Source organism: Bubalus bubalis, chromosome 16 (genome assembly GCF_019923935.1).
Source record: "Bubalus bubalis isolate 160015118507 breed Murrah chromosome 16, NDDB_SH_1, whole genome shotgun sequence".
Lineage (NCBI taxonomy): Eukaryota > Metazoa > Chordata > Mammalia > Artiodactyla > Bovidae > Bubalus > Bubalus bubalis.
Genome location: NC_059172.1, coordinates 61,839,071 through 61,852,612, shown reverse-complemented (window position 1 = coordinate 61,852,612; position 13,542 = coordinate 61,839,071). Strand labels below are relative to the sequence as shown.

Below are 13,542 nucleotides of genomic sequence, written 5' to 3'. Positions count from 1 at the left end.
GCTTGGCTTCAGCTCATTAGTGAATGACAAAGTAAATGGATAACTTAGAAAATGCCTGGTCTTCCCAGTTGGTCTTCTTTCTGTTGACACGCAGGCATGCGGTTTTCGGTTGTAGCCGTAACACAGGTCACTAGTATTTGATGTTCTTCAAGGAGTGTCATTACTCCCAGATGGAGGCCCCTTAATTCACGCTGCCAGCAGGGAGCAGGACATTTGATGGAAAACAGGTCACACACCACCCACGTGACTTTTTTTTCTGGCATCTAGTTTAGCACAGAGAAGGCCCACTTAGTAAGAGGTTGTTTCAGAGAAAAACAGCAAAAACAGTCAAGTGGGCTTCCAAGAATCTTAGCTGTTTCACTGCACCAAGTGAAACAGGAGAACATTTTTCTTGTTTGATCCTTAAACAGTACACATCCAGGTCTTCCCTCCTTCCCCGAGCCCCATAACTGTGATGTAGCTCTGTCCAAAAGCTCTGCAGCCTGAGATTGATGGGTCTCCTGGGGCACAGCTGGATGGAGCTTCTTTATTCTTCAGCCTTTGGAAGGCGTCCCTTTGAACATTAAAAAAATGCCCGATCTTTTTTCTCTAGGTTAGGAACGTTAGGAGCAGACTTTTATGGAAGCGAGGCCTGCTCATTCAGTAGCCACCCCACACAGTCAGGTACACGGAAGTCATTGCTTCTTTGACTGGAGAGATCATTTCACACCTTTTTACTTAAAAGCAAATAAGCAGATGGACTGGGGCAAATGACAATTGTAAAGGATCTTCTGCAGACCAGTGGAACGACGCCCCAGTGGCCACAATGTCATCACATCATCCCAATGGGCCCCTTTCCCTGGCGCTGGGGAAGCTGCTGTGTGCTGTGCTTCTCTGCAGGAGACCCCCCACCCTACCCCTCGCACACAACACCTGCAAGCTGCCATAGCTGCTGCTACCTCTGGGGGGCTTGGAGAAGAGATAAAACCATCAATAGGAGAGAAGTGCTGTCCTGCTGCTTCAAACACAGAGGAAAAGAGAGTTCCTTTAGGCAGTTAAAGCAACAGCTACAAAAACAAAGAAAGCTGACTTGGAAAGGGGGGGGCTTGAAGGTGAGACCATTCCTACAGCTCTTTACCATTTGGTCTGTGACCAGCGTGGACCCACTGGTTCACTGGGGAGCGTCAACAAGGACAGTATGAAGGAGGGGGAAAACGGTAAAGTACATTTGAATGTGAGCATAGGAGACAGGTGCACCATTTTGATCTTCGATAGAAATCAAGCTGGTTAAAATCATTGCAGAGGTGCTGACTGCATTTTGGTATCTGCAGCTTTGGGGTGCTGGATAAGCCTCCATGAGACAGAAGGTCATTTTGTCTTCAGAGCTTGAACGAAACAGTCCCCCCAGTCTTTCTTACTGTCATCGTAGGATAGAGAGGTTTGCCACCGGCTGTGCTTTTGGAATCTTAATGTACAGACAGAAGGCCAAGCAGGGCCTTTGTGCTCTTCTGCCACTCGTGGGGCGCGTCCCACTCCTCTGCAGCAGGGTCTTTGTGGCCCTCGTTTGGCTGACAGGCACTTGGGGCCTGGGACACCTATGGTGGCCTATGCTCTTATTTCCTGCCACTGTCTGGGACAGGTTTCAGTCTTACTGATTCCACCTCGCCCATGGCTGACAGGCTGGTAGCAGGCAGATCTGGGCCATTTGAACGGGAATGAAGGAATACAAATAGTTTTTTTTATTGGCTCTCAAACAACCCTGTTAGCTTGACCTGGTCTTTTCTAAGTTACACTGGCAAAAACACCTCTGGCACACTTTCTAGATAAAGAGAAATGCAGAAGGAAATCTTTAATATTAAATTATATCCACTTTATATGTAGAAAGCCATGGGGATATTTTTGGGTGCTTTTATATAGAAGGAAATAGTATCTGGTTTTGAATTATTAAATAATCTAAACATTTTTTGAAAAAATGAAATGCATTTTATATTTCTTGCCTTCTTCAAGCTGTTAGGATGCTCATGTTAAATGGGACCTTTGAGGTTTGGCAGTTAAGATTTCCTGATAACCGTGAGCTCAGAAGGGACTAAACTTTTGTGTTTAGTGCGGTTTTCTCAAAAGTCAATGATTTTATTTTAAAAAAAATCATGATTGAAGAACAGTATAGCTGCCCATCATAAATTAATATTTGCTAAGTGGTCATAATTGTTGTTGTTGAGTCACTAAGTCATGTCCAACTCTTTGTGACCCCACAGACTGTAGCCCGCCAGGCTCCTTCTGCCATGGGATTTCTCAGGAAAGAATCCTGGAGTGGGTTGCCATGCCCTTCTCCAGGGGATCTTCCTGATCCAGGGATGGTTCTTTAAAGAACCCACCTGCCAATGCAGGAGAGGCAGGTTCCCTTCCTGGATCAGGAAGATCCTCTGGAGGAGGGCATGGCAACCCACTCCAGGATTCTTGCCTGGAGAATCCCCACGGACAGAGGTGCCTGGTGGGCTACAGTCTATGGGGTCGCAAAGACTTGGACACGACTCTGCAACTAAGCACAGCACAGCAGGAGGAACTGAGCACCCAAGTGATCAGTCATGATGGATTTATGCCATGTTGCTGAATTCCCCCAGAGCAAAGCTAATCACTGTATTCTCAGCACTTTTCCCTTTGTGTCATCCTCTGATATAGCACTCAGTCTACTATAAATATTTTTTGAATTTGTATTTATTTTGGTTAAAAGATAGTTGATTTACAGTGTTTCAAGTATATAGCAAAAAGATTCAGCTATACATATATATATGTGTGTGTATATATACATATATACATATATATAAAATATATATACATATATATATAATATATATACATATATGTGTGTATATATATATTTATATATGTGTGTGTGTGTATATACATTTATATTTATATATATATGTGTGTGTGTGTGTATATATATATGTGTATATATATATATATTCTTTTTCAGATTCTTTTACATTATTACAAGATATTGAATGTAGTTCCCTCAACTATGGTCCTTGTTGTTCAGCTATGTTATATATATTAATGGGTATCTATTAATCCCAAATTCCTAATTTTTCCCTTCTCTCCCCTTATCCTTTGGTAATCATTAGTTTGTTTTCTATGTCTGTGAGTCTATTTCTGTTTAGTAAATAAGTTTGTTTGTATCATCTTTTTAAATTCTACATATAAGTGATATGATGTGTTATTTGTCTTTCTTTGTCTGACTAGCTTCACTTTGTATAATAATCTGAGTCCATCCGTGTTGCTGCAAATGGCATTATTTCTTATAATTTTTTCCTGTGTGTTTATCCTACCCAGAGACCGACCCTCCGAGGTCAGGTTCTTATCCAGTTTGCCCCGTTCCCAGCACAGTGAAGGGCACTCTGTTGGCGCTGAGCGAATGGATGACTGCACAGTTGAATGTCTATTTGAATGCGGTTCCATTAACAAGGGGAGCTGGACATGGACTCCTTCCCAGGAATCCTGAAACATACTAGGGAGACCCGGGGAGGGAGGAGGAACCACACTGAGCTGAGACTCTCCGAATTCCTCCTCAGAAAACTGGAAACCATCCAATGCTCAGCAGTAGCTAGTGTTTTTTGAGTTCTGATTAAATCGAATCCTGACAGCAATCTTTTGAGGCAGGCTTTGTTAACTCCATCTGGCAGATTAAAAAAACTGAGTCTTAGGGATGTTAACTTCAAGTAGGGACATCAGGTTAGCCTGGTTCAGAACTAGATTGTCTAGGGCCAATTCTGTGGCTTGCCACCTACTGACTGTATGACTCTGAGCAAATGAGTGTAATCTGTGCCTCCGTTTCCTTATCTGTAGAATGGATAATAATATCTGTTTAAAAATAAACCTGCTGTAAGGGTTAAAAAAGATAAGGTAAATGAAGTACCTAGTATAATGCCTCACAGGGTAATCATTCAGGGTTTTTGTTGTCATTAATGATTGCCCGTGGGGATGCAAACACAGGCCTGCTGGACTCTGAAGGAGGAGACAGTTACAGTAGGTCTGTTGCAAGACCTCCTGGCTGACTTGGGGAAGACCAGGGCTGACTTGGGGAAGTGTCCGGGGTAGCAGAGCGGGGGATGGCTGGCTTGGGGATAGCCGTGGCCAGGAGAGAAGTGGCCACTTATCGTAGGATTCTAGGCCTGAGCTGTCTTGGGCAGTGCAATACTGAGGTGGGTTTGGGTTTGAGACACCCTTCTGAAATAGAATTGGCAAAAGTTGCTATCAATTAGAAGTGGGGACTGGCGGGGCAGGGAGGAATTGATGGCAGGGAGCGATTTCTACCCTCGGGAAACAATGGTGGTACCTGAGATGTGGAATAAAGGAGGAAAAGTCAGTTGGGAGTTAGTGCTAGAGTTGGGAAATTTGTGGGCTTCATCTGCTCAGTACCCCACAGGAGCATGCGCTGCTTACTGGGAAATGCGTACAGAAATATCCACTGCAGCTCCGCTCAGAAGTCAAGGCCAGGGCTAACAGTACCTTTCTGGATAGTAATTGGAGACGTGGGTGCAGATCAGGAAACTGGGAGAGGTGAGGAGGGTGAGAAGAGACAGGGTTCTCGGAGGTTCCCAGAGTTTAAGTGCAGTCAGATGAACTAGAATGTCAGTGAGTGGAAAATAAGAGCGGGATCCCTTTTGACAGGGAAGGTATAGGTAAGATGGGTTTTGGTTTGTTTGGTTTGGGATGTGGAAATAAGACCCCACTTTTAATCAAGAAAAGTTCAGTCATAGTCAAAGTTAGCATAGCACAGTGAACCCCCATATACCGATTACCCAGATTCAACAGTTGTCTGGTTTATTCATTGCTTGTTTTCTCTCATTATTTGCCAGAAGTACTTTAAAACAGACAGCTGGACTTTCCTGGCCATCCAGTGGCTGACTCTGTGCTCCCAATTCAGAGGGCCTGGGTTCAATTCCTCGTCAGAGAAGTCCATCCCACATGCTGGCACTGAGTTCGCATGCCACGGCTAAAGATCCCGTGTACTGCAACTAAGACCTGATGTGGCCAAATAATTAAAAACAAATATTAGCATTAAATAAAGCAGGTCTCATCACATCACCTCTGTATACTTTCATAGGTCCCTCTGTGAAATTGACATTTTCCTGCATAAGCTTATCATGTCACTGTCCTATCCAATATTCTTACACATTTCTCTCAAAACTGTCTTTTTATAGCTTTTGTTTTTGAGGGGGCTTCCCTAATAGCTCAGCTGGTAAATAATCCACCTGCAATGCAGGAGACCCCAGTTTGATCCCTGAGTTGGGAAGATCCCCTGGAGAAGGGAACGCCTACCCACTCTAGTATTCTGGCCTGGAGAATTCCATGGACTGTATAGTCCATGGGGTTGCAAAGGGTCGGACACGACTGAGTGGACGACTTTTGTTTCAAGTGAGGATTCAGGCAAGGCTCACATGTTAAACATTTGGTGGTTGTGCTTCATGGGTCTCTTTCACTCCGGAGCAGATCCCTGTTTTTATTTTTTGTGCTATTAATTTGCTGAGCTAAGTCCCACTTCCTGGATTGGTCTCTTTGCTTCCTTACAGTGCTGTTTAACTTTGAGGAATGTTTAAGATGTGGAATTAGCAGGGCAGTTGGGGGTGGGAGGTGGAGGTTTAGGAGCTCTGAAAGTTGAGGAAGGAACCAGGGTAGAGGGAGAGGTTGTGCCACTTCTGGGGAGAGGTGCTGTCTGGGGAAAGCTTCCAAGTTTTCAGTGGCCATGTGCTTCTCTGTCCCAGAGGAGGTCATTCTCTGTCTCCATAGTATGTACCCTGGTGGATACTTTTATGTAAGCATGATGTGCATGTGTGTAAATATATGTATATTTGTGTATGCATGTATTTATATATGCATATGGGCTTCCCTGGTGGCTCAGAGGTTAAAGTGTCTGCCTGGAATGCAGGAGACCTGGGTTCGATCCCTAGGTTGGGAAGATCCCCTGGAGAAGGAAATGGCAACCCACTCCAGTACTCTTGTCTGGAGAATCCCATGAAGGGAAGAGCCTGGTAGGCTACAGTCCATGGGGTCACAAAGAGTCGGACACGACTGAGCGACTTCACTTTCACTTTTCACTTTCACATATTTTTTTATATATATATATAATTGTTATTTTAGTCACTAAATCATGTCCAAATTTAGTCGCGACCCGTGGACTGTAGCCCGCCGGACTCTTCTGTCCATGGGATTTCCCAGGCAAGAATGCTGGAGTGGGTTGCTATTTCCTTTGCCAGGGGATCTTTCTGATGCAGGGATCAAACCCATGTCTCCTGCCTAGCAGGCAGATTCTTTACCACTGAGCCACATGTATACATATGTATATACACATATATTAATACATCATGCCCTGTTTCGGCACATGCACTCCATATGTTGGTGGCATTGGAGAAGTGCTTGTTAAATCAGGAAACGTGGATTCCTGTCTGTACACTGTTCTGGTACCAAGTGGCCTGGGGCTCTGAGCATGTTTCCTGTGTAGTTTATCAGTTTTCTTATCTGTAACAGTGTGTCCATTGGAGCAGCCCTACCTTGGAAGGAAAGTTATGACCAACCTAGATAGCATATTCAAAAGCAGAGACATTACTTTGCCAACAAAGGTCCGTCTAGTCAAGGCTATGGTTTTTCCTGTGGTCATGTATGGATGTGAGAGTTGGACTGTGAAGAAGGCTGAGTGCTGAAGAATTGATGCTTTTGAACTGTGGTGTTGGAGAAGACTCTTGAGAGTCCCTTGGACTGCAAGGAGATCCAACCAGTCCATTCTGAAGGAGATCAGCCCTGGGATTTCTTTGGAAGGAATGATGCTAAAGCTGAAACTCCAATACTTTGGCGACCTCATGCGAAGAGTTGAGTCATTGGAAAAGACTCTGATGCTGGGAGGGATTGGGGGCAGGAGGAGAAGGGGACGACAGAGGATGAGATGGCTGGATGGCATCACTGACTCAATGGATGTGAGTCTCAGTGAACTCTGGGAGTTGATGTTGGACAGGGAGGCCTGGTGTGCTGCGATTCATGGAGTTGCAAAGAGTCAGACACGACTGAGCGACTGATCTGATCTGACCCTCAGATCCCTTCCAGCTCTATGCCATTTCTGAATTTTTTAATATTGTGTTTGATTTTCTACTTGCCTGCGTTCCTCCTTGCCCCAGACTCTCAGTGGACCCGTTTGACCTCAGAGAGTATAAAGTCCTGGGCCTGGGATCCAAAGCCTTCAGCTGACGTATTACTTTCCATCCTGCTGCCTCGTGTCTTCAGCCATTCTAATACGGCCAACACAGTGATTCCCTCTCCCCCAGATAGATGCTTGCACCCTGCGCAAATCCTTCTCCAAGCCAGGCTGACAACACTCCCTCTGCCTGGATTGTCTCCACCTGTCTTTCTTTCATAAGTTTCTTTGGAAGCATTTCCTGCTCCCTGCTGGCTCTTACTTATCAGGCATTGAGCTCCTCCCCTGTGCCAAGCCTATTGTTTTACAGATATCATCTCTCATTCTCCAATGGCAAGTCCCCAAAGCTGGAGGACTTCTTATCCCCATTTACATGGGATCAGATTGGGTCTGATGCGGTTAAGAAATTTGCTGAGGATCACACAGCTAGGAAGCCTCAGAGCTTGGATCCTAGCTTGGCTCATGGGTCTGGATCCCAGCTTGTTTCTGCCCTGCCAGGCTGCAAGTTCCAGAGCACGTGGAAATCTTACTAATGCTTTTACGTAATACTGTCTTCTGCTTTAGTGGGTTCAGCACAGTTTTATTGAGGAACTGCTATATGCCAGGCACCCACACAAATATTAACTCAATGAAGACAGGTTCTGTGTCTCACTGATTATATTCTTGAGAGTCCCTTGGACTGCAAGGAGATCCAACCAGTCCATTCTGAAGGAGATCAGCCCTGGGATTTCTTTGGAAGGAAAGATGTTAAAGCTGAAACTCCAGTACTTTGGCCACCTCATGTGAAGAGTTGACTCATTGGAAAAGACTCTGATGCTGGGAGGGATTGGGGGCAAGAGGAGAAGGGGACAACAGAGGATGAGATGGCTGGATGGCATCACCGACTCGATGGACGTGAGTCTGAGGGAACTCCGGGAGTTGGTGATGGACAGGGAGGCCTGGCGTGCTGCGATTCATGGGGTCGCAAAGAGTCGGACACAACTGAGCGACTGATCTGATCTGATCTGATCTGATTATGTTCTGTCCACTACTTACCTGAACAGAAAGGAGAAATTCAGTAAATGTTTGTTGAGTTTAACTGAAATGAATAATATCGCCCAGCTAGTATAAAAAGTGATTCTCAAATTAGGAGTCAATAAATATGTTTTCCTGTCAGCTGAATGGTCTGGTTACCCATCACATGACTGCCAGTCTCACTGGGAGCTGTTAGAATATCTTGTGAGGAAAAAATATCAACTTGTCATCTGTTGAAACTGGCGATTGGTCTTGCTTTTACTCTTTGTCCCTAAGGCAAGTAGCTGTTTTTAGATAGTTATTAATGAAAACAGTTGAGTGGTTCTCTAAAGGACAGGAGGCATGTATGTCAAAATGAATTTATTTGTCATTTATGGGCATTTATTTTGACATAAATACCTAAAGTCACAGTGGGATCACTGTCCTAATCAAGGCACACTCAAGTTGAACTTATGTAAGCTTCTGTGTTAAGTGTACAAGTGTTAAGTATACAGGAAAAAAAACTATAGGGGATTCATTTATCTCCTGTTTCAGGGTCAGCGGGGCTTTCCATGTATCTAAATATTGAATCTTATCCTGCTGCTGCTGCTGCTAAGTCGCTTGGGTCGTGTCCGACTCTGTTCGACCCCACGCACGGCAGCCCACCAGGCTCCCCCGTCCCTGGGATTCTCCAGGCAAGAACACTGGAGTGGGTTGCCATTTCCTTCTCCAATGCATAAAAGTGAAAAGCGAAAGTGAAGACGCTCAGTCATGTCCGACTCTTAGCGATGTCATGGACTGCAGCCTACCAGGTTCTCCGTCCATGGATTTTCCAGGCAATAGTACTGGAGTGGGTTGTCACTGCCTTATCCTACCAAGTGCCAAAGCCTTTTTATTATAAACACAGTTGGTGAAAATAATCCCTTTTTATCGATGTACCATAAAAGTTACAAGTGTATAGTATAGTGACTCACAATGTTAAAGGTTATACTCCATTTATAATTATTACAAAATATTGGCTATATTATCTGGAGTGTACAATGTGTCCTTGTAGCTTATTTTATACATAATAATTTGAACTTCTTAACACCCCACTCCTATATACCCCTCCTCACTTCCTTCTCTCCACTGGTAACTGCTAGTTTGTTTACTTATATTTGCAAATATTCTTTTTTTTTTTTTTTGCTATATTCAATATTTTATTGTATTTTTAATTTCTCATATAAGCAGTATAATACAGAATTTGTATTTGTCTGACTTATTTCACTCTGCATAATACCCTCCAAGTCCATCTGTGTTGTTGCAGGTGTCAAAATTTCATTCTTTTTTATGACTGAATAATATTCCATTATATATAAATATGTGTGTGTGTGTGTGTATATACACACATGCATCTTCTTTATCCATCTATCTTCTGGCAGACACTTAGGCTGCTTCCATGTCTTGGCCGTTGTGAATAATGCTACTGTGGACACTGGGCTGCATCTTTTCAAATAAGCATTCTTGTTTTTTGTATACATACCCAGGAATGGAATTGCCGGATCATATGGTAGCTCTGTTTTTAGTTTTCTTGAGAAACCTCCATACTATTTTCCACAGAGGTGTCACCAACTTATGTTCCCACCAGCAGGGTGTGAAGGTTCTGTTTTCATCTCATTTTTGCCAGCACTTGTTATTTGTGTTCTTTTTGCTGATAGCCATTCTGACAGGTGTGAGGTGATAGCTCATGGTGGTTTTGATTTTCATCCCCCTGATGATTAGAGATAATTGTACATCTTTTCATGTGCCTGTGGACCATTTGTAGTTCCTCTTAGAAAACTGTCTGTTCAGGTCTTTTGCCCAGTTTTTAATCCGCTTGTTTGTTTTTCTGTTGTTGAGTTGTATGAGCTGTTTATATATTTTGGATATGACCTCATTATTTGCAAGTATTTTCTCCCATTCAGTAGGTTATCTTCTTGTTTTGTCAATGGTTTCCTTTGCTTTGCAAAAGCTTTTAATTAGGCCCATTTGTGTATTTTTCTTTTGTTTCCTTTGCTTTAGAAGACAGATCCCCAGAAATATTGCTGTGACTTATGTCAAAGAGTATTCTGCCTGAAAACATTTCTTAAGCAAATATTTGAGAGCAAAATTTTCTGAAATTTATGCCATGGAATTTAGTCAATAATTCATCTAATAAACACTGGGCATGTACTAACTGCCAGAATTTGCTCTAGGTTTCCAGGATATAACAGTGACCAAAACAAGATGTTGGTCTCATGGAGCTTTACTTTAGTGGTGGGGGGCGAGGGGACATTTAATCAATAAGAAAGCAAATAAATGCAAAAGATCAGGTCCAATACAGTGATCAGGGCTATGAAGAAACCACAACAGGGTACTGAGATAGGGACAATTTGTGGGGATACGTGTGGTAGGGAGGCTCTTATAAATAAGGCTTCCCTGAGGAGGTGACATTGGATCTGAGACCAGAATAACGAATCACTTGAAAAACTAAAGTAGAATGAAGGGTCTGAGATGAGAAGAAATGCAGTGTGTCCAGTCTGAGTTAGTTTGTTGGATTTGAAGGGCTCGTGAGATTATATGCTGGCTGGCAGGTAGGCATGAAGATCAGGAGGATGGGAAAATGATGACAAGGGAGATAAAGACTGGATAGTCATCAGGTCCCTGGCGATAATTAAAACAATAGAACAGGACCATTGTTTAGAAGAACCAGATGAAAGTTGCTTCCCTTACCCATACATACTCTATGACAATGATAAACAGCTATGGGGGATATTTCTAAGCACATTACAGATATTAACTCATTTAATCCTCAAAACAGTTCTTAAAGATGGGCACCATTATTTTCTTCCCATTTTGCAGATAAGAAAACTGAACAGCTAGATATGTAAAATATATATATATAAACAACCTAAAGGGAGAAATTGACAGCAATGCAATAATAGTAGAGGACTTTAATACTCCCCTTGACTTCAGTGGATAGATCATATAGACAGAAAATGAATAAGGAAACATCAGGCTTAAAAGACACATTAGAGCAGATAGACTCAATAGTTATATATAGAACTTTCTATCCAAAAGGAGCAGAGTATGCATTCTTCTCAGGTGCACATGGAGCGTTCTCCATGATAGATCATACATCAGGCCACAAAATAAATGTCAATAAATTGAAGAAGACTGAAATCACATCAAGCATCTTTTCTGATCACATGACATGAAGCGAGAAATCAATTGCAAGAAGAAAACTGGACAAATCACAAATACACAAATATGTGCAGATTAAAAGACATGCTACTGAACAATCTATTAATGAGTAAATCAAAGGAGAAATCAAAAAATACCTTGAGACAAATGAAAATGGAACCATAATCTACCAAAATCTATGAGAAGCAGCAAAAGCAGTTCTAGAAGGAGGTTTATAGTAATACAAATCTACCTCAAGAAATAAGAGAAATGTCAAATAAACAATCTAACCTTGTACCTAAAGGAATTAGGAAAATAAGAACAAATGAAGCTTAAAGTTACCAGAAGGAAAGGAATAACAATGGTCAGAGTAGAAATAAATAGAGATTAAAATACAATAGAAAATATCAATGAAACTAAGAGCTGGTTCTCTGAAAAGATAAGCAAATTTGACAAACCTTTAGCTAGCCACACCAGGAAAATAGAGGATTCAAATAAGTAAAATCAGAAATGAAAGCGAAGTTACAATTGATAGCACAGAAATACAAAAGATCATGAGACCATTTAACCAATTATACTCCAACAAATCAGATGACCTAAAAGAAATGAATAAATTTGTAGAAGCATACAATCTTTGAGGATTGAATCATGAAGAAATAGTAGATTTGAATAGACTGATTATTACTAAGGAGATTGAATTAGTAATCAAAAACCTCTCAGAAGAAACAAAACTCAAGAACAAATGACTTCACTGATAAATTCTATCAAACATTTAAAGGAGATTTAATATCTGTCATTCTCAGACTTTTCCCAAAAAATGAAAAGGAGGGAATGATTCCAAACTCACTTATAAGGCCAGCATTATTCTGATACCAAAGCCAGACAAAAAACACAAGAAAAGTATGGACCAAAATTCCTGGTGAACATAGATGCAAAAATCCTCACAAAATATTAAAAATTAAATTCAATAATACATTAAAAGGATCATATATAATTAATCAAGTGGGATTTGTTCCAGGATGCAAGGATCATTCAGCATCTTAAAATTAGTTTGTGATATATTAACAAAATGAAGGCTATGAATCATATGATCATATCAATGGATGCAGAAAAGCATTTTATAAAATTCAACATTCATTTATGATAAAAACTCTCAATAGAGTGGGCAAGGAGGGAACATACCTCAGCATAATATAGGCCATGTGAGACAAACCCATGCAGATGTAGGAGACATGAGTTCTATCCCCGGGTCAGGAAGATTCCCTGGAGCAGGAAATGGCACCCCACTCCAATCTTCTTGCCTGGGAAAGTTCATGGACTGAGGAGGCTAGAGGGCTACAGTCCATGGGGTGGCAAAGAGTCAGATTGACTGAGCATGCATGCATATACATGACAAGCCCACTGCCAACATCATATTTAATAGTGAAAAGCTGAAAGCTTTTCCTCTAAGATCAGGAGCAAAGCAAGAATGCCCACTCTTACTCCTTTTATTCTACGTAGTATTGGGAGTCCTATTCAAAGCAGTTGGGCAAAAAAAGAAATAAAGGGCATTCAAATTGGAAAGGAAGAAGTAAGTGAATAACAGTTTTTTATATAGAAAACAAACACTCAAAAAATGTTAGTATCAATAAATGAAATCAGTAAAGTTGCAGGGTACAAGATCAACTTATAAAATTTCTGTTTCTAAACACTAATAATGTACTATTGAAAGAGAAATTAAGAAAGTAATTCCATTTAAACAGTTGCATTGAAAGAGTAAAATACCTAGGAGTAAATTTAACCAAAGAAATGAAAGACCTATAATGCTGAGAACTGTAAGACATTGATGAAAGAAATTGAAGAAGACATGAATAGATGGAAAAATATTCTGTGATTATGGATTGGAAGAATTAATACAGTTAAAATGTCCATATTACCCAAAGGAATCTACAGATTCAATGCCATCCCTATCCAAAAACAATGGCAGTTTTCACAGAAATTAAACTAAGAATCCTAAAATTTGTATGGAAGTACAAAAGATCCTGACTAGCCAAAACAGTTTTGAGAAAGAGGAACAAAGCTGTAGGCATCACTCTCCCTAATTTCAAACTATGTTACAAAACTATAGTAATCAAAACAGCATAGCACTGGCGTAAAATCAAACACATAGACCAATGGAACAGAATGGAGATAAAACCCCATGATTTTATGGTCAATCGATCTGC

The 13,542-nt window shown here is 41.5% G+C and overlaps 1 protein-coding gene and 1 non-coding gene across 28 annotated transcripts in view; both read left to right on the top strand.

The window, feature by feature from the left end:
• The window catches only part of NCAM1 (neural cell adhesion molecule 1), a 365,823-nt gene that overhangs the window by 153,166 nt on the left and 199,115 nt on the right, over nt 1–13,542 (top strand). The window lies entirely within an intron of this gene.
• On the top strand, nt 5,867–5,938 carry TRNAS-GGA. Its single transcript has one exon. It is a non-coding gene; the product is annotated as a tRNA-Ser (tRNA).